The following is a 19,507-nucleotide window of genomic DNA, read 5'->3' on the forward strand; positions in this document are numbered from 1 at the left end:
ACTGCTGGATAAAAGCTAATAGTTCAGAACTATGAGAAGGAAAAGGGAAACAGCTAGTTACAGGTAAGGAGAAGAAGGGAGAAACTGAGGAGAGCTCCTGTTCCAAAAGAAAGACATGTGAATAACAGCTCTAGTTACGACCAAGAGAAAAGTGAAAACAGCTAAGAATGAATGAAAGAATCCTTCCAAGTAACCATTCTATGTGACTCTTAGCAAAGTTTTTTCTATCAAAGAACCACTCAATTACCTTTGTGATTCATTGATATTTCTGGTGAAAATTCTGGGTAGTCCACCTGTTGTCACTCATTCTTACTAAATGATAACTTTTCTGATTGCACTCTTGATGAATTTTTAACATTATTTTTTCAGTGTGAGTCACCACTGGTAACATGATGAAACATATATATACACACACACACACACACACACACACACACACACACACACTTACCATTTATCTTTTTGTTCCACTTTGTGTCATCTATAACTTTGATTTTTTTAAGATTGGGGTGGGAAGAGAATGCACTAAAAAAGATGGGATTTTGGCAGTGAACCATTTGGAATCTTTATATAATTTCCCAGATTTTACTTTTTTGTTTCCATTAGCTAGCCTGAGTTATATGCATTTCTCATCTACTTAAATAAAGTTTTATTGATGCCTGGATTCTAACATCTTAATTAGTATCCAATATATTGCCCCACTTATCAAATCCTCTCATAACAAAGAAAAAGTTGCTCAAAACTTCAAACACACACACACACACACACACAAAACACAACACGGGTAATGTATTCCACATTAAAAAATACTAAACTTTAGGAAATATGTTTTATTATTATTTATCATGTAATAATTTATCACTTTTATTTATCGATTAAGATTTTGGTCTTCTAAGATAGACTATAACCTTCCTGATAGAAAGTTCTATTTTTTGTCCAATGCCTAGTATTGGCTTCTTAGCTGATTAATCTGTTGCTCCCTGAGAGGAAGACAGGTTATGGCAATTGTATTACTTTCTTTTACATTGCTTAGTCATTGTATATATATTATTCCCTTGGTTCTTACTCCATTTACACAAAACTAAGAGTTCTTTTAATCTTCCTCTGTTTCTCTGAAATCCTAATGTTTCTTGTTCTTTGCAGCAAAATAATATTTAATTATATTCATACACCATATTTGGTTTAGCAGTTTCCCAACTGAGGGGTAACCACTTAGCAGCTGTTTGCTACTAGGAAAAAGTCCTTGAGGGGCAGGGACTATTTCACTTTTTTATCCATATCTCTAAAGACTGGCAAATAAGACCTAATGAATGCTACACAAAAAATATTGCTAAAAAATTTTTGTTACCGCTAAGATTTCCTTAGGATATATATAAACACAGTGGTGATGGCAATAGGTGAAAAGATGTTAAGAGTTAATTGACTCTTCTCAGGCAATCCAAATTTTTCCAGTTTACTTAGACAAATTCACAGCTCAATCAACAAAATAATGTGTCAATCTCCTGAATATTTTTGTCTTTTATAATCTTTGCCAATTTGATGTCTGCTTTGTTTTTTACAATACAGCTAATCAGGCCAAACCTTCAAATGACTACTGATTTCACAGAGTAGATTTCATGGTGCTCTAGGCAGATCTTGATATATCTAACACAGTTGAAGTAGAGTCTTATGAATTACTTTTATAAACATTTTTTTCCTCTGTGAACTTATTTTGGATTTAAATGAGAAAGCCCCAAACACATCCTACTGCTGCAATTCCAGGGACAACAGGGCTAATATCTTCCCTCCAATTAGAATTCCAGATGTTCCCATCAATGGAGAAGTAAAGTCTCTGGCCAGGGGGGTCTTTAGCAAGAAAATTTGGGTCATAGGTTGGACCTTCTTTGTACTTAAAAAATTGTTGGTTGATAAGAAATCTACGGACTAGGTTTTTAAAAAACAAAAAAAGATAAGAATCCTTTGGAAACTTTCAGGGAATTAAAACGTGTACAGCTGTGGATTAAGGTAAGACAGTAGGAGAGGGTATGAATATGAATATAGTTTGATTTCACTATATAAGTTTCTGAAAAATATATAAAGCTAAAAAATACACTGAATCAAAAAAAGACCAAAAGTCATGATGACACAACCTACTTAAAAATTCCAGTGTCAGGGGACAGCTGGGTAGTGCAGTGAATAGAGCACCGGCCCTGGAGTCAGGAGGACCTGATGGTTACTTGAAATGACTGTTAGGATTCTTAAACATGCTTTTTCTTTTGCCAGAGGGGTTTATTTTCCCTTAGAAATAGATCTTTGAAGTCTGACATACACATTTTTGGTTTATGCACAACTTTTCAGGAACTTATTGAATGTGTAAAGTAAGATCTCAAGTCACTCCAATATTCATGCCCACTCCCTCTCATACTATTCTCATCCTCATCTGGAGGTACACACCAAATACATTTCTATTTAGGAATCTTTCACCAAATATTCAGGACTCAAATTGACTTCAGATTCAAATTGACTTTCAATATTTATAAAGCAGTCTTTATCAGTGTATGCAATTTCATCTGCAACTTAATAAATATCAAGTATAAGCATCAGCAGTAGTTATCAGAACTAGAAAAAATCTGTATTAAGGAAGGCACTCAATACAGGAAAAAACTAAGGGTATAAGCTAGGTATTAAGTAAGACTATAGAAAGAAAGAATAAAAATATTGTTGAAAATATGTCACAACCAGACTATCTATTTAATAGTAGCCAAGGTGGCAAGCTGAGCTAAAATAATAAAGGAACTCATACTTTTGCTATCAGTCTCTTCTCTGCTTGCTACTTCTTGGTTTCTAACATTTATCTCCACTGAAAGAGATCTAGTCTTTGTAAGGTTAGAGCTATTTTTCCTACTTACCACTGACTCCTACCTCCCTTGCAGATTAAAATGACAGCTGATTCCAAAGACAAGAGGATCTTGTAGAGGAGTAATGGTGCTAGAAGTGAAGTTACTTGGATTAGTAGCTTCAAACTTTCAATCATACTTCTGAATATTTTCAGTACTGCTTCATTCTCTTTCAGTCCTTCAGGGAACATTTTATGATATTCAAAGTAATTGTTCAAATTGAGTTAACATGTCATACAGGTAGAGGACTTCAATTCTCTTCTTTTATAATAGGGAATATAATCTTTCACAAAAATTTAACATTAAAAATGGAAATTCAAATCTTGGAATATATGTTGGATAAGAGGTAGGGCATTAATGGTACCATGTGTCAAATTAAGGGCTATTGGTTTGTTTTTTAAATCAGGACAAATAATCTATTAGGTATATGATTCTGGTTAGTCAAAATAGTTTAAGCTCTCTGGGGTAAAAAGTATTATATATGAAACTCCATTTATTATATATCTGCATTAAAGTATTTAAAGAAAAATTTCAAAAAAACATAAATGGAAAATTTTATGAAGAAAACCAAACACTATAAAATCCCAAGGGATGTGATGCCTTTTGACTTAAGCTCTCAAGTATTACAAAACAATTAGCAAATTAATTTTGATGTGTCAAGCAACTTTAGATTGTGTGAAAAGAATTTCACACAAAAGCATTAGTGAACAACTATAATAGTAAATAATTTCATGTTGTGTTTAACCTTTGGCCTCTGGTGAGAGATGTGGATTTGAGAAAATCCTGCACTTGCAAATCAGAAAATAAACTGTTCCCAACCACAACCAAATCTCTTGCCTACCCTTTAGCACATGTATCTACAAAGGGCAGCTAGGTGGCACAGTGGATAGAACACTGGCTTTGGCGTCAGAAAGACAAGAGTCCAGTCCTCAGATATTTGACACTAACTAGCTGTGTGACCCTGAGCAAGTCATTTAATCCTGACTACCTCATATCACATCACATTAATCCTTTCTCCAGGAACCCTGATTCACATCTGGTCCCTGGACCCAGATGGCTCTGGAGGAGAAAGTGAGACTGGCGACTTAGCACAGACCCCCCCCCCCCTCAAATTCAATTCATGTGTTTGTCTTGGCATCACCTCTTTGATATCACGGTTTTCTTTGAGAATGAAGGAAAAACATTATATGTATCTGTAACTGGGTAAGAGGATTTACCTAGGATTTAGTCATATCACTGAGTATTATGAATACTAAAGTAGAACTAATCTCTATAGGAAAACTGGATGCTTTCATATACCTCCTCTTTATGCAAACATTAAAAAATATTTCCTTACTTTTGTTTTTTTTCCAGTATTTGGTGAGACTTGAGTGGAGTAGTTAGAATTCCCTAATGAATCTACCAAACTTTCTCCTCTACTTGTATCATCACTTAGCAATTTCTAATCTTCTAATTTTACTTTGTACAAACTGATCACTCAATTCAGGATTATGGTAGCTATTATGTGGTTCTTATTTCTCAACAACTTTAGTAATTGGCTTTCAGTTTATCCTGACTCAGTCTGTCATATTAGCTGATATTCCCTCTCAGGTCTTCAATTTACTAAACTCCTATTACCCATTTTTACTCATTTACAACATTTACTCACAGAGATGGTCACAACCTTAATTGCGCTATGATGTGAGGATTTTCTATTATCCTATTCAAGAACATCTAATTTCCCTTATTATAAAGCATATTCTATCATTTCATCTCTTTCTATGTTTTACTGACCCTAAATCTATTTTTGGATCACACTGTGACATCCAATCTCTATCTCTCAATTCTTGCATAGGTAAACATTTTACAGGGTCAATGATCTCCTTTCTTCCTGAATCCTGACCTTTTGAACTTATTACCTCTGAGACTTTGGGCAAGTAATCTTAACCTCTTTGGGTCTTTGTTTATTTACCTTTAAAACACAGGGGTTGTTGGACTGGATGGATTCTGAAGCTTTTTCTAGCTCTAAATTTATAATCCTCTTTTTAATTCCTTTGCTCCCTTGTCCTATTGCCATTCAGGTCTTGTCAAACCCCAAGCCTGGACTATACCCTTTCTAATTTACTTCCTTACCCCCTATGTGTGACTGGAGTAACTTAGTGCTGATTGGATACCAATTCATGTTATCTAATCTCAACTAGGCCCTACTGAAACAAAGCATTCTTTCTACTCCACCATAATTGATTCCCTATTTCATATATTACAGATGTTCCAAACCTCTTTATCTCTTTGAGACTCATAGCAACTCAGTCCTCCCGACTCTTAATTAAAGATCTCACTTCATAATTTCCTGGAACATTCTTTACTCCAAGCTCTCTCTTATCCCTATCCTTTCATTTCATGTTCCATATATACATATATATATAAAATATATCTTCCTTTATTTCTTAAGAGGTGGCCCTTCTCAACAAGACCAATCCTTTTTCATGTACTCTCAATTGAATCTCCTCCTATTCTTTTAAGCAGATCTTTCCTACAAATATACCCTTTAACATCTTTAGTATTTACTCCTGTTGCCTACAAATACATTCAATATGCCCACTTTTTTGACAATGTTCAACTGACCTACCATCCTTACTAGCTAATGCCCTAAATCTCTCCTTACCTAACTCAGTCTACTGGAAAAAAAAAATCAGTCCATACTCTCACTTTCTCCTAAACCCTTTGCAGTATGACTTCCAATCTCATTACTTAACTGAAAATATTCCTTCTAAAACTTACTAATGATCTCTTATTAACCAAATCTAATAGCCTTTTCAATACTCCTCTTTCTTAAACCCTCTGTAGCATTTGACAGTGCTGACTATCAGGACATTCACTCTTTTCTTTTCTCTCTACACTCTCTTACAGAGCTATCTACCTAGCCCTGGGCTTCTTCTGACCTCCAATTTCACATAATGCCTAGTAGAAATTTTTTAAACTGAATGTTCAGCAGGCTCTCAAACTTAACATATGGAAAAAAGGAGTTCATCATCTTTCTGCTCAAACCCATCTCTCTTCTATTATTATTTCCCTATTATTATTATAGACAACAATAGCCTTTAAATTAGTTACTCAATTCCTCACTTGACATATGATCAATCAGTAGCCAAATTTTTCTCCATAACAACTCTCACATACAGGTCCTCTTCACTCACATATTCACCATTTTAGTTTAGTTCTTCATAACTCTTGTTGAAACTATTGCAATAACTTGCAAACTGGTCTCCTTGTCATAATTCATTCCCCATTTTCACCTACCTTCTATATAGTGATTTTTCTAAATCCAGGTGTGACCATGTCCCTTCCTTAATCAACATACTCCAATAGTCCCCCATTATCTCTAGAATAACCTATAAACTCTTCTGTTTTACACTTAAAAATTCTTTACAAAAAAGCCAAAGACAGAATGAAAATTCCCATCTACAGCAAAGTACTTGAAGTAGCACTTTTTTTTGGTGGTAGTAAAAAACTGTAGAAAAGCTAAACAAAATCATGGTATATAAATTTATAGCAAAAATATTACTACAGCATTAAGAAATGATGACTATGAAGAACAGAGAGAATTCAACATGGGAACTAATGTACAGAGAAGAAAGTAGGACCAAGAAAGTAATTTACAATGACTAACAAAAATCCAAACAGAAAGAACAAAAATTGAAAACTGTATAATTTAATGACCAAGTTTGGCCTGACAAAACCTGAGAAACTGCCATCTGCCCACCATCTACAAAATGCCTTTCATCTCTTCAGTGTATGTATCTTGCATGCACCTAGTTATTTATTTACGTGTTGTTTGCCCATATAAAATGTAAGAGTTGGGGCTATTTTTGCCATTCTTTGTGCTCCCAGCTCTAAGTACAGCGTCTGGCACACAATCAACACTTTAGAAATGCTTGTTGAATGAAAAATTCCCCTCTTTCTAATGTCGAGATACAGTCCATATAGTAGGCAATTTTATTGATTCTTTTTTTCCTCTTTTTAAGAGATAGATCAAGGGGGATAAGAACAGAAAGGAAATATATTTGGAATTGAATGCAATATAAAAACAAGTCACTAAAAAAGAGAAATAGGTGTGCTAATTAACCAAAAAAATTAATAAACATTTACTGAGCATCATTGAGGGATACTGCACTATGGAGAGTGGTCTCCAAACCCCCACGGAGTCTGTGGCCACAATTACCAAAGTACTGTCACTTTCCATCTTTTAAAGAGAGCACTTGTTGCCAACTACCATTTACAAGTCCCCACTCCACAAACTCCAATGCAACCAGATTTTTGCTTCCATGTCCTCAAAGCAATTATAAATTAAGCCTACACCACTATAGCGGTTCAAATACTGTAATAAAATCCTACACTCACCCTAATCCTTCCCAGATTACCCTGTGGTTGAAAAGGCCCCTTTCAGAAGGGGCAGTGTGTTGGGGGGGGGGGCACAAAGGACAAGGAGGTAAAGAATCAGGGTCTCAGCTATGATTATATTATCTTTCCTCTAGCTTCATCAATCTTCAAATTTCAAAATTACAGTTGAGGATCCTAATCTTCCTTTATTCCCTTTGTGTCATTTCTGACTCCTCCCTTTCTCTCATCTCACACCCCATAACTAGTAAGTTGTTCAATCTTTTGAGTTCTGCCTTCACATCTCTTACTCTGTTCTCTTCTCACTACTCACAAATTCACTACCTAGGACATATCATCTTTTGCCTGGACAACTGTAATAATCTCCTAATTGTTCTCCTTAGTTCTAAACCACTATAATACTCCATATAACTGCCAGTAACTGTCCTAAAGCATATATGTACCAAATATAACCGTTTTACTTTAAAACTCTGGTGACTCTAATTATAATGTTTTATCATTGGTTCATCTTTTGAGTTTGTGTTATTGTGCAAATTTTGTAATGAGTAAAATTATTAGAAAAGTTTTATAAATATATATAAAATTTACAAATAACCAACTCTATACATATTTTCAGTTCATGCTTAAATTTTTATATTTACTGATAAAGCACAATCAAAATGATTAAGAGATTTTAGGGTATTCAAAGAATGTAGGACATATAGTCTTTTACCTCCTGTAGTTTATGATAAGACATACATAAAAGAACATAATTAGGAGTGTAAGAATTAAATAGCACCAAAAAGATGTCATACATTAAAGTAACAATAAAAATCTAAGGACGATCAGCTAATGGGAAGGGGGAGACATAGGAAGTGAGCAAGAGTGGTCTTTGTCAGAGAAATAAGACTTGAGTTGTAACCTGAAGGATGGAGATGATTTGGATAGGTGGAGAAGGGGCTACTTTAGGTAGTGGTGGTGGGGAGGTCTGGGAAGGGAAACAAAGTATATAAAGGCATGTAATCAAGATAATGTGGAAAATAGCTGAAATTGAGGTTTTATGTAGAAGAAAAAGAGAAGTTAAGTTTAGACAGGAATTTTCTTTAAGTAGAGGCCTTAAATACCAGGCTTTAGACAGATTTGAAGAGAAAAATAATGGGGAAAAAGGGGGGGGTAGTACAAAAATTATCTTGGAAGTGGTAGCTATACTACAGACTTGGAATTCAGACAGCTAGATAAATTGGAGGCTTTAGCAAAAATCTAGGTACAAAGTAATGCGTACCCTAAACAGAGTTCGCAGTGAAGAAAAGAAACAAGAATGGCTGAATCAAGACACATTTTATATTTAATTGACAAGCCTTGGCAATTGATTGGAAAAAGTTGAACAAAGAAATAAAACATAATCCTTATTTAAGTCTAGTTCCTACTGAATGAATTAAAGATGATAGCAAGGGAAAGTCAATAAACTCTATCCACTGTGCCACCTAGCTGCCCCTGTGGTTTTTCTAACTAGAATATTAAGTCCACAATAATTCTGAGAAAAGCCTAAGACTTTACAGATGTGATTCACTGCTTTGAAGATATTTTAGCATAATCAAGTTTGGGATATGATATTTTGCATATTAACAAAATATACAGTCATTATTAAATGTAAATTCCTTGAATGCAGGTCTCATACTTTATTTATCTATCTCCTTTACTGAACACACTGAACCATATTTTAGCTGAAACCTCAGTCTTGGATTTTACCAAGGAAATAGAGGTCATATGCTGCAAACTCCCCATTATCTACCTTGTACCTTAATATATCCTCCTTTATTTTGTTTAGTTGCTGAAAATGAGGTAGTAATTTTATTTAAGGTATCCTTGAAATCATCTGAGGTTCTTTTCTCTAGCAGACAGTCCCACCTATTATATTCTCATTCTCCAATCTTATTCCTTTCCCATCTGCTTTTCCCTTCCCTGAAGTTTACAAATGTTAGTCACTAAGCTTTAAAAAAAACTACCGAGATACCTCTAAGCTCCTGTCCAAGAAGTTTCCTCATCCATAAAATGAGGATGATGATAATAGCACTTATCCCTCCACTGTGAAGATCAAATGAGATAAGAACTGAAAAGTCCTATCAAAATGTTTATTAGATATTTTTATTATCTCTACCTCTTTCTTCTCAGCTAAGTGTACATTATGAAGCCATCCCATTTGGTTCAACTAAACTGCCATCTCCAAAGTAGCAAATTATTTTAAAGGACAAACCCAATGGTCTTTCATTGAATATTATGGGTAATTTTTTATCTCTCTGCAACAGTATTCAACACTATTGACCATATTCTGTCTTAATTCCTTCTATTCTCTGAGGTTTTTATGAAATCCTACCTTTTTGTTCTCCTAATTCTTTTTTTTTTTGCAAGGCAGTGGGGTTAAGTGGCTTGCCCAAGGCCACATGGCTAAGTAATTATTAAGTGTCTGGGACCGGATTTGAACTCAGGTACTCCTGACTCCAAGGCCAGTGCTCTATCCACTGTGCCACCTAGCCTCCCCCCCAATTCTTAATTGTACACTTTTCATTCTTCTCAGCTGAATCTTCACCCACAACACATCTCTTGTTGATATGCACCAAAATTTTGTCTGCTTTTCTCTTTTTAATCTCATTTGATCAGCACACCAGCCTTTCAGGAATAAAATATCTCTAAGAAGATGATTCCCAGATCCATTTTTCTACATTTGACTCTTTCCCGAGTTCCAGATCTGCACCATTAATTTTCTATAAGACAGCATTAAGTGGATATCCATACCATGGGCATCCTGAAATCAACATACCCCCAAACAGCTTTTCTGCCAAAGTTACTCTTCTTCTGAACTTTCCTATTCCTATCTAAGGCACCACTATCCTTCCAATCATTTGGTCTGCAACTTTCTGGGTCATCCTTGACCTTTCCCCACATATTTAAACAATTGTTGTAGAGATTTTTTTTTTTAAGTCCTGTCCAATGTTTCGTGACTCCTTTTTTTGGGATTTTCTTGGCAGAAGTACTGGAGTGGTTTTTCCATTTCTTTCTCCAACTCATTTTACAGATGAAGAAACTAAGGCAGAGTTAAATGACTTGCCCAGAGTCACACAGCAAGTGTTTGAGGCTAAATTTGAACTGACAAAGATAAATATTCCTGGCTCTAGGTCTGGTATTCTATTCACTATATCATTTAGCTTTTTTACAAATGTAAATATCTGTCACATCTCATCATTTTGATCTCAGCAACACTTCTTGTATATATCCCCTTTGCTCCATCAACATACTCATCATCCTAGGTCAAATCTTTATCACTTTTTGTTTGGACCACTCCAAAGTTTTTTAATTGCCTTTCCTATGTCAACATTCTTCCTGCTCAATCTTCCCTTTACAAAACTAAAGCTGTCAAAGTGATTTCTAAAAGCATAAATCTGACCATGTCATCTCTACAATAATCAATCCTAGTACTTTTCCAATTATCTTTAGAATCCACTAGAATTTCCTCTCTTTAATGCTCTTTCCTCTTTAATGCTCTTTCAACTTGGTTCCTTCAATCTTTCTGTTATTTTTATATATCATTATGTTCTATGCATTCTGTGCCCTACCACTAGTGGACTACTTGGATGTTTCTCAAACATGATGCTCTCACTCCTATCCCTGTGCCTTTGTCTGGTTCATGCATCACACTACTAATTCTTATACAAAATCCATAGCTTTCTGCAAGCCTTGCATCAAATGGCCACTTTCTAGGAGAACTTTTTGATTCTTCCAGATGCCAGTACTTCTTTTCAAAAGTTACTTTGTTTTCATATATTTTCTTCCTCCATTCATTCATTCATTCATTCATTCATTCATTCTCTCCATCACTAGATGTTAAGTTCAATAAGGAAAGGAATTGGCTTTTCATGGCATCCCCAGCATCTGTCACAATACGTGGGGAATGGTTTAATACATGATTATATAGTTTTGCTGCTTATTTCTTGTTATAATTTGATTAGACTTTTCTTAACAACTTAGATGCTATGGTGTATCTATTTTAAATACTGATATTATTTATCTATGGTACTTGTAAGCATTATGGTTTTTCAACTTATTTAAACTTATGCCAATTTTAATAATTTCTGTCAATACTAAGATTTTGGTTCATTTTAATTTTTAGTTCACCTAAATGATAATAAATTGTATTTTAACCACATGTTTAAATTATGCATATCTTGGTTTCAAATTTGTTTCTTGTATATAATATACTCTAAAATCCTTCTCTAATCTTAAATCTTAATTTGTAATCTAGATCTGCTATCTTTTCTTTTTTCAAGAAAACCATGCTTTCATGGTTACAGTTGATTGTATTTTCCCTCCTTATATTTTGTATAGTACTCCTTATTTTTATCACTTCCACCTTACTCCTCTTTAAAGACATTGCTGAAAACAAGAATTGTAATCAACTTCGATAATCTACAATTAAAATCTTTTTATTTCATATGCCCAATTAAATGTAATTAAGTTTTTTTCATTTATTTCTTTCCTAATTTATTCCTTTCTCCCCCACTTCTTTAATAGAAAACAAATAAAACATAGGGGGTGGGGAGGATCAAATGTAGGCTCTGTTTCTGATCTTTCTCTTCTCCATTTGTGACTGAAGAAGGCAATGAGATTCTAAAGGAACTTGAATAATTTTTGTCTTTTAAGGGTGATATTGATTGTAGGGTAGGTATGAGAACTTTTAAAAGCTAGAATTTGGGGACTGTCTAAGAATTGTGCTGAAGATACTGTTTGGGGCTTTTAAGAATTTGGGAGCATGCTGTGAAACTGTCATATAAACTTTACTGGAATTCTGTGGAAGGAAACTCAAAGAAATTGAAATAATCATGCTTAAATAACAAAAAAAAAATCACAAAAGAAGGGACCATAATAATCAATGTCAGAAGGGTTTTGGAAAGACATGCCCAGTGACACATTGTAGGTGGAACTCTGAATTACTATAACTATTCTAGAAAGTAATTTGTAATTATGAAAAATGAACATATACCTTGACCCAGAGATTCCACTGCTAGGCATAGATCCCAGAGAAGTCATTTATAAGAAAATCTCCAAAATATTTATGGCAGAAGTAGAAATAAAGTATATGTCCACTGATTCGGAGAATGGCTAAACAAATTGTAATGGCAATATTCGGATTGTGAAAAATGATGAACATAAAAGTGAAGTATGGAAAGGCCTACATGAAGTAATGCAAAGAAAGTAAGCAGAGACAGGAAAATATTAAAAAAATAAGAATAAGTAATATCTAGTATATATATATATATATACACATACATACATACACATACATACATACATATGGCAGAACTTATGTTTCACTAAAAATATCGAGGTCATTTACTGAGAGCTTCTTCCCTCTTCATCTCACATCACTCACTATCTCCTGCCACATATGAATAAGTGGCCTTTCTTGCCAAGGTATGCCTGCTTGCCAGCTGCATGCACAAGTGATTACTAATCTTCAATTGTTCTTTGTTTACTAATTGACTACAAACATGCCTATGTCTTCCATATCCTCAAAAATCTTTTAATTCTTCTAATTAATATCTCTCTCCCTTTTGTGGTTAAACTAAATGAGAAGGCAGCCAGGGCAAGCAGTGGCTAGAATACTAGGCCTGAAGTCAGTAAGAACTGAGTTCAAATTCAGCCTCAGATACTGTGTGATCCTGAGCAAATCACTTCATCTGTTTCCATTTCTTTCCTTATCTATAAAAATGAAGATAAAAATAGCACCTACCTCCCAGGATTGCTGATCAAATGAGATAGCAATTGTGTACTGCTTAGCACAATGACTGGTCCAGGTAAGAATATTATTAATGATGTTATTATTTATAATCGATTCCTATACTTCCCCTCTCATTTGCCTCTTAACTCTACTATCTGGTTTCTGTTTTCAATATTCAACTGAAACTGTTCTCTCCAAAGGTACCAATGATCTTTTAATCATAAAATCTAATGGCTGTTTTCAAACTTTATCCTTCTTAATCTGAGTCTTGGTAACATATTTTATTATCTTCTCCCTTATAATTTCTTCCTCAGTTTTTTTTTTTTTGCTGAATCTTAATCTAACTCACTCTCATTAATGGTATGTGTTCCCAAGGCTCTCTTCTCTTCTCTTCTCTTCTTCTCTTCTCTTCTCTTCTCTTCTCTTCTCTTCTCTTCTCTTCTCCCTCTATACTATTTTACTTGGTCATATTAGTAGTTCTCAGGAATTCAATCATAATTTCTTTGTTAATGATTCTTAGATCTACTTCTCTAGCCCTAACCTTTCTCTAAACTCCAGATTCACATCTGCCTATTGGACACATTGGACTAGATGTTCTATAGTTATCTTAAACTCAACCCATCCAAACCTGAAATATGCAATCTATTGTCAAGACTTTTCATTGTATAGTAGTAACATCGCTTCTTTGATACTACCACCTCTTTGGTATGTCCTCATCACCTTAAACTTGGCCTACTGCAATAGACTGCTAGCTAGTCTTCTGGCCTCCAGTTTATCTCTACTCTAAACAATGCTCTCAGACACACTAAGATATCAAAGTGATATTATTAAACTGATGGAAATCCTTTCTTCCCTATTAAATAAACTCCCTTAGCAACCCATTGCCTATAGGTTCAAATATATACTATTTTGACATTCAAAACTCTTCATAGCATGGCCTACCTCCTATGTTTCTAATCTTTTTACATATTACTTCCCCCCGATAACTGCAATCCAATGATAATGGCCTCTTTACTGTTCCTCACATGATATTCCAATTCCAACTCTGGGTAATATCAGTAACTATTTCCTATGCTTAGAATTTTCTTCCTTTTCACCTCTAATTACTGGTCTCACTGGCTTCCTTTAAATCCCAGCTAAAAAAAATCCTATGCTCCACAAGAAACTTTTCTCAATCCCCTTTAATACTTTCCCCTTTTCCCAATTGATCCTATTAAATTGACCAAAAAACTTTTATTTAACCTTCTGTACTAAGCACTGTGGAAGCAAAGGCAAAAGGCAGTTCATGCTCTCAAGGAAATCACAGCCTAAAGGGGAGACAACATAAAAAAAAAAACCCATGAAAAAATAAGACAAACTATGTGTCTGCCTGTGTGTGTGTTATCTGTATATACTGGAAAAAGTTAGCTGATGCAGTGAAGAGTGTTGAACCTAGAGTCAGAAATTATTTAATTCGCAAACTTGGTGACCCTGAATAAGTCCCTTAACACTTGTCTACTCAGTTTCTTCCTGTGTTAAATGGTGATGTTAAAAGCACTTACTTCCCAAGATTATCAGAGGGATCAAATGATTTCAGAGAGCTGAGACATAGAACAGGTTCTTAATAAACACTCATTTTCTTTCCATTCCCCCTTTTTGCCTTTCTTTTTGTAGGAATTCAATAAATAAGGGTTAGCTGAGTGACCTACTAGCCTTAAGGCTTGATTTTCACAAAAACCTTATTATTCCCATTGAACAAATTAGAAAAGAGACAAAATAAGGCCAGGTGACTTTGCTACAGCCAACGACCAGTAAGGGTCTGAAGCAGGATTCCAAATCAAATCAAGTCTTTCTAATAGTCTGACAAATACAGTAGTCTATCTATTAGGTCATCTTGGTTTCTTAAGAATATGAAGATTACCACAATGTAAATGGAAAGAACTACATAAATTAAAAAAAATACTGCAAAATGATAAAGAATAAAAAGGTACCAAGGAAAAGATATAAGAAAATACCTCTGGATAAAGAACAAATCATGTAAACGATAATTTCAATCAAAGAAAACAACAATAAGAAAATAAAAAATATGATATAAACTATTTGGAAAAATAGGTGAAGGAATCCCAAAAAATTTCCTTGACCACACAAATAATACCCATACCAAGAAAAGTCAAAACAGAGGAAAAAATTAGAGGTCATTTTCTTAATGAACATCTATGCAAAAACTTTAAATAAAACACTAGCAAAGAGATTACAGCAACATATAAAAGGATCTTACATGTCTTCTACAAATGCATAGTTAGTTCAATGTTAGAGAAACTATCAGCATAACTGATCACACCAATAAGAAAACCAACAGGAACGATATGATTTTCAATAGATGCTGAAAAATGCCTATGACAAAATACAACATCCATTTCTATTGAAAAATATAAAATAAAAAAGAACCCCAAACAAAACAAAACTAGAGTGTATAGGAGTAAATGGAGCTTAACTTAAAATGATAAGGAATATTTATTTAAAACCACTAGCAAGCATTATTTGTAATAGGTATAAAAGCTAGAAGACTTTCCAATATAATTGGTATGAGGCAAAGATGTCCATTATTACCTCTATTTTTAAAATATTATACTAGAAACATTAGCTATATCAATAAGAGAAGAAAAGGAAATTAAAGGAATTAGAATAGGCAATGAAGAAACAAATCAAACACTGTTGCAGAAGATATGATATACTTAGAATATCCTAGAGAATCAACAAAATATTACTTGAAATTATTAATAACTTTAGGAAAGTTACAGGATACAAAATAAACCCATATAAATCATCGGCATATATACATAAAACCAACAAAGTCCAGTAGTAAAAGATAGAGAGAAAAAGTCATAGCTAAATACTTGGGAAAATAGTAATTGCTCATGGGTAGGCTGAGCCAACATGATAAAAATGATAATTTTATCTAAATTAGTCTATTCAGTACCATACTAAGAAAACTATCAAAAATGATTTCAAAGCTAGTAAAAATAACAACAAAATTCATCTAAAAGAAAATCTCAAGGATATCAAGGGAATCGATGGAAAAAAAATGAGAAGAAAGTTTTCTAGCTATACCAGATCACAAACTGTATTATAAAGCAGTAATTATCAAAATAATCTGGTACTAGAAATAAAGAAGGGTGGATCAGTGGAACAGAGTAAGTACAAATTATATTTAGTAAATGACCACAATAATCTAGTATTATAATAAAAGCTTAGATTAAAAACTCATTATTTGACAAAACCTGATGGACAAACTGGAAAACAGTAGGGGAGAAAATAGGTATAAACAATATATCACATCATATAACAAATCAAGGTCAAAATGGGTACATGATTTACACATAAAGAGTGATATCATAAAGCAAATTAAGAAAGCATAGAATAGCTTATCTGTGAGATTTATGGAGAAGGGAAGAATTTAGGACCAAAGAAGATATGGAGAACGTTAAAAAATGTAAAATAGATAATTTTGATTAGCTGTAGTATATGACTAATGGAAATATACAAGAAATGATAAATGGATGATTTTTAAAAAGCCTGGAAAACTGGAAAGACTCATATAAACTGATGCATAGGGAAGTGAACAGAACCAGAAGAATGTTGTGTTCAGTAATAATTGTTTGATGAAGAACTGTGAAAGATTAAGCTATTCTCATTGATACAATGATCCAAAACCATGATAAAGCATACTATCCATTATCCAGAGAAAGAATTGATAATGACAATACTAACTGAAGCATGTTATTTTTACTTTCATTCATTTTTTATTCAAGTCTTATACAAAATGACTAATTTGTATATGTTTTACATAAGCACCTATTTATAGCCTATATCTCCACTCTAGACAATGCTCTCAGATGCACTAAGACAGCAAAGTGATATTATTGGACTGATGGAAATCCTTTCTTCCCTATTAAAGAAACTCCCCTAGCAACCCAAAGATGCCCATTGTTTATCATCTCAGAGAATGGGGGAGATTTGAATTTGGAACTCTTTAAATAAAAATGTTAAAAAAGTTGGAGAGAAAAAAGAAATCCACCCTCTGGTTCTTTTGTAGAACTGTGTATGTGGGGGGAGAGGGGGGCTAGATATGGAAGATTCCATATAATGGGAATTTTTTATTATTATTAATAATAATAATAATAATAATAATAATAATAATAATAATAAATTTCCCTTCCCAATACAACAGCTCTTTCTGAGCTCAGAGACTTTTCTGGAATTTTAGCAATGGACAAATGTATCAAAAGCACCTCAAGTGCTATGTTGGGGTGAGATAGGAGGGCATAAAGACGCTACTTGAAAATTTTAAAAGGAGAAACAGTTTCCATTCTCACTCCTTTGAATTTTAATTTCCTCTTTAGGAATTCCAGTGAGTGGTACATAAGGGGAAGTTATGAAATGGGGCCCAGGATCAGAAAGCTGTCTACCCAGAGGTATCACTAGTGGCAGCAAGGGCAGAGTCAACAAGGGCTAAAATAGTAGCACTCAGACTAACACATAAAGCTAATATTCAGGCCCAAGCAGATGAAGGTAATACCTGGCCTCGTAAAGTCAGTGTCAGGGAATCCCTCAGTGGAAGGATATTGTCATGAAGAACAGCAAAGTATAACCAATTGTGACCTTATGTGGCCTTTTTACAATGCTGCCAATATAGTGTGTTGGAAGTCATTGAAGGAGAACTTCTAAGAGCACAGACAATGTGGTAGTGGGAGGCAGCTTGATTTCTGGACTGGTGGGCAGGTGAAACTGACTTTTTAGTCCTCTTTGAAGGTGTGTGTGTGTGTGTACACATGCATGCACACCTCTAAAAGTTACAAAGATTTTGTATTATTACCCATACTCACAAGGGAATGCTGAATAGCAAAGACACTTTCTATAGGGTTACTTTCAATTAACCTTGGCACTAGGACAGATCACTGAGAAGCAGGTAAGGATGATTTCCTTTATTAGCTTCCTTAGTGTAGAAAATCCAGATCCATAATGAGGATCAATGATTGTGCTGGAAGTATCATTAACTGCCATTGCTCTGATGGTACTGGTGTTGCTTTTTTTACTAGAATATCCACACAGAACTGAATTTATAATTACAAAGGTTGGACTGTTAAGATCCAGGATTTGATCCTTCTCAAGATAGGTAAAACCAGAGAATTTTGTTTTTGGTTGTTAATACTGGTTTTTTTGTTTGTTTGCTTTTTGTCTTAGTTTTTACCTTTTTTCCCTCCACTATAACCAATGCCAGCCTTCTTCCATCCCCAAAATCTGAGTTGTCCATAAATGGATCTAAAATAATATTCAAGATGGCGGAGAGAAGACAGGCACTAAGCACTCCCTGTGTCCTCTCAAAAATAACATGAAAGAAACCTCCTAACAGAAACTCCATCAACAAAACCCAGAAAAAAGAAACTAGGAGATGAACACCTAACAAGGTCTGTCTCAGGGGAACGTGAATGAACCTGGAAAGGAGACCAGAAGGTCGGCACAGGGACAACTGCCCTGATATCATGGAACCAGTGGGCAAAATAGCTCTTGAAAGAATACCTCGATCCCCTCCAGAAAGAGAACCTAAAATGAAAACACCAAGAAATGTTGTGGCCAAATTCCAGAACTATCACATAAAAGAGAAAATCCTGCAAGTAGCCAGAAACAATTTAAATACCAAGGAACCACAGTAAGGATTACACAGGACCTGGCTGCATCAACATCAAGGGATCGAAGGGCCTGGAATGATATATTCCAAAGAGCAAGGGAGCTTGGAATGCAGCCAAGAATCCACTATCTGGCAAAATTGAGCCTTCTCTTCCAGGGGAAAAGATGGACATTTAATGAACTGGGGGGATTTCCAACATTTCCTGATAAAAAGACCAGAGCTAGATAGAAAATCTGGACATCAAACAGGAGGCTCAAGAGACACATGAAAAGGTTAAAAAACCCTGCTATGCAGTAAGATGAAACTGGCTATATCCCCACTTGGAAGAAACATTCTCATAACTCTTGAGAACTGTAACTCTATTACAGAGAATATGTTTAGCCAGAAGTGATGGACACTCATGACTTATCCATGAGACTGCTATCCAATAAGATAAAACTGGCTATATATCCACTTGGGAGAAAGGTTCTCATAGCTCTCGAGAATTGTAACTCTGTTAGAATAAGCGATGGACACTCAACTTTTCTGTGACTCAGAATGATTTAAAAACAATATCTCCTTAAAAAAGGGGGACAGTAATGAGATGGGAGGATGGAGGAGACTGAATGGGGTAAATCACATTATATTAAGAGATACAAAAGACCTATTGCAATAGACAGGAAGAAAGGAGGAGGTTAGAACCACCTGAATCTCCTCATCAGACTTGGCTTAAAGTTAATTTACACACATACTCAGTTAAGAAACTTATCTTACCTTCCAAGTATTAAAAGAGGAAAAGGGGAAGGGGGAGGAAAAGGGTTAACAGAAGGAAGGGAAGGAGGAAGGGGAAAAGAA

The 19,507-nt window shown here is 34.5% G+C and overlaps 1 protein-coding gene across 5 annotated transcripts in view; it reads right to left on the reverse strand.

The window, feature by feature from the left end:
- Window positions 1–19,507, reverse strand: part of GSK3B (glycogen synthase kinase 3 beta) — a 288,812-nt gene that overhangs the window by 63,525 nt on the left and 205,780 nt on the right. The window lies entirely within an intron of this gene.

Source organism: Macrotis lagotis, chromosome 1, assembly GCF_037893015.1.
Source record: "Macrotis lagotis isolate mMagLag1 chromosome 1, bilby.v1.9.chrom.fasta, whole genome shotgun sequence".
Classification (NCBI taxonomy): domain Eukaryota; kingdom Metazoa; phylum Chordata; class Mammalia; order Peramelemorphia; family Peramelidae; genus Macrotis; species Macrotis lagotis.